Genomic DNA, 3,320 nt, shown 5'->3' with positions numbered 1-3,320 from the left:
TACGAAGTTGACTCTAGTACATAATCAAGCGACTCTTTAAACGAGTTTTGGCTCACTAAAATATGACAACCAAACTTGACATACCAATGCTTGGTGGGTTCAACCGATCTATGCTCTAACAATCTCCCCTTTTGTCAATTTTAGTGATAAAACTCTTACATCATATGGATAAACAAATTACAAGAATTCATTACACATACGCTTGATTCCCGAATTCAACAACACAATAACCTGTATACATTCGATCCATAAATGTCGATGTTGACATTATAATAACAAAGCTAATACCCCCACCTAAAGGTAAGATAGGTAGATTTTCAATCCGCACGTCTTTGATGTTCCCTTGTAGTCCATATAACTACAAGTATCATATGATATGGTACTCCCCCTTAGTTTATGCTTTTACTCTTTCGTTAGATAAACGTTTAAGCACAAATGTCCTTTCCCTTAGTGATACCAATCAATATAAATCAATACCAGTATCACTTGTTTACTCCATATATTTCTCCCCCTTTTTGTCACAAAATGACAAAGAAACGAAAAAATAAAGGACAAACCGAAAGGATCTTACAAATCTCACAAGACTTGCAACCTATAGAGTTAAGCACGAGGGTTCCACACACCATTTTTGATAACCAATATCAAAACCGAAACTACAAAGTAATTTTTTTTTGATATGTTACCAAGGAAACAATTGTCCGAAATAATTTTCCCTAATAGTTTAGTAAACCAAAAATCGACTAAGCACCTTAGTTCCTTTGCTAAACCGATTGTATAAATACAATCGCTTGTTCAATAAGACCAAAATAAAGGTAACTTTATTTTTCTCATCAGGTTCTAATTATCCATATAACTCAAACCTTTAACTTTTAAACAAGACAAGTACTAGGTTAGTTAACTAGCATTTCTTGTTAAGGTATTCGATTATACTTGAATAACCGAAACCTCCACTTTGATAAGTCTAACTAAGATCAGAATTAACTTAGTTTCTCTTATCCGGAATCGAATTGGACTAAACAACTCATCCCGAAAATATTTTCTTTCGTTAAGCCATGAACAATTCATACAAACTAAGTAAATCAACTTGCATAATTATTCACCTCAACCGGAAGCAATTGAAACAACATAGACATTAAAGCACCACAATTGCACCAAAATGTTATAAGCCTAAACGATTGATACCAAACAATAAAGCAAGATAACAATAGTTTTTCTTAACCGGAACAATTGAATCACACACACATACATACACAAATAATGGAATAAAACATCAATTGTACCGAAATTTTGTTAAGCAAAAGCAATAAATATACGCAATAAAATCACGCTTTTCTTAAACAAGAAAACGATTAACTAACAAACTCGTTACCTCAAATTTTGCATCCTCTTCTCCAATATGTTTGCATCTTCTTCCAGGGAGAATTGATATCGAAATATCATTATGTTGTCATCCTTAAAACAAAAGAATAAAAACAACCAACCTTTACCAGAGAAAAGTTGAAAATCGGTTTTTAACAATTGTAAGCAAAAGTTGAAAACTCCGAAACACATGCTTTTATGTTAAACCAAACGATTCAACATATTATGACTTTTTCACATATTTTTTCGATCGGAACCCCTCATGATCCTTTGATAAAGCCTACCAACATGGGATAGAACTTAATCCTGCTAAACCAAAAAGTCACCAAAACCATAAGGGTTCACAACATTATGAGATCAAATATTAAGGTAGTAAAACCGAAATCAAACATCCCATAAACATACATATCAATAAGATAAAGCATTCAAGCACATGCTATGTAAATCAAAAACTATCACAAGAAAAATTATAAATCAAATAATTTTATTCATAATGATAGTTTTATTCATAAAATAGACCTTACACGATTATTGAAAGAAATCAAACATTGTTGTCTATTTTCCTGGATTAAGTAGTACAATAGATAACTTAATCTCTAGTGGTGCTCTTGTTGTTCACTGAGGTTTCTTCAGTGTTCAAACTTTTGAAGCATGTCTCAAGAGACTTGTCTGCAACCACTTCTTGTTTCTCAGGTTTTTTCAACTTGAATCTTCATATCAGCAATATCAGCTTTTGTTTCCTCAATCTTATCTTTGAGCCAATCCTGATTTCGAACCGTTATTATAAGATTGGTTCTTAGTTCTTCAAAATCTTGGATATAGTCAATCATACTGAAAAACGGGGGTATAAAATCACACCCAATATTTCGTTTGGCAATCTGAATGGACTAACTCCAATATACTTTCAAGAGAATCAACTATACAGTCAGACTCAATCTTAAGAAAAGTATATCAAAGAGTTTTATATCTCTATCTCTTGATTCAATCCGCAATCAGCAAATAGGAATTTGCGAGCCCGATTGAATATATAAGAGGATTAACTTGAACGGTACCAAAGACCAATGTTCAAGTGTCAATCAATTCACTCAACAACCCAAAGGCCGGATACAAGAACTGATTGATCTTAACGCACAACCTGTGATATTTATATTATATAAATAAAATATAATGCGGAAAAAAATAACACATACACCAGAATTTTGTTAACGAGGAAACCGCAAATGTAGAAAAACCTCGGGACCTAGTCCAGAATAAACACACACTGATTATAAGTTGTTACACCAATTTCCTACTACCTATTCGGACTAGATATAATACCTTCTTCAGCACAAATAGAACTCCTAGCACAACACCGATTGTCTTTAGGAATTCTTCTCGCAAATCTTCTAGCAGAACCCAAGGCTCTCTTTAGAAGATACAACAACACGATTGATACGATACGATATTTTGTTTGCACAAAACACCGGTTTGATTTCCCTTTAGATGTGAATCAAGTTTTTGGAAATCTTGTGTTTATTTTGACAAAAACAATTACTAGGTAAAAGTAATATCAAAACAAACTTGTAGAATAGGGTTTTAACTTACAATCAATATACGTACACACAACGAGTCCGTGAACCTGAGTTTCGTAAGTGAACTTGGGTGATTCCAAATATCAATTTCCAAGTTAAGAAAACCCTAATAATTCTACAACAACTTCTTAAGGATTTTTACGAGATTCCTTAATCGAAGTTTTCTTTCTAGCTTCTGATTTCGACTAACAAGTGTTGGTATACGATCGGAAACTGAAATCTATCAAAACCTAGGGTTTATGATCAACAACTCTTGAATGGTTTTATATCAGAAGAGAAAACCTTAGAATAGTCAAGAGGTGAAAAACCTAGATTACAAGTTGTATGATCAATCATGAAGATTAAATCCAACTCGGCTTTGTGATCCCTGATGATATTTTTCAATGATGT

Source organism: Papaver somniferum, chromosome 9 (assembly GCF_003573695.1).
Source record: "Papaver somniferum cultivar HN1 chromosome 9, ASM357369v1, whole genome shotgun sequence".
NCBI lineage: Eukaryota > Viridiplantae > Streptophyta > Magnoliopsida > Ranunculales > Papaveraceae > Papaver > Papaver somniferum.
The sequence above is the reverse complement of the archived record's forward strand: the minus strand, read 5'-3'. Positions refer to the sequence as shown.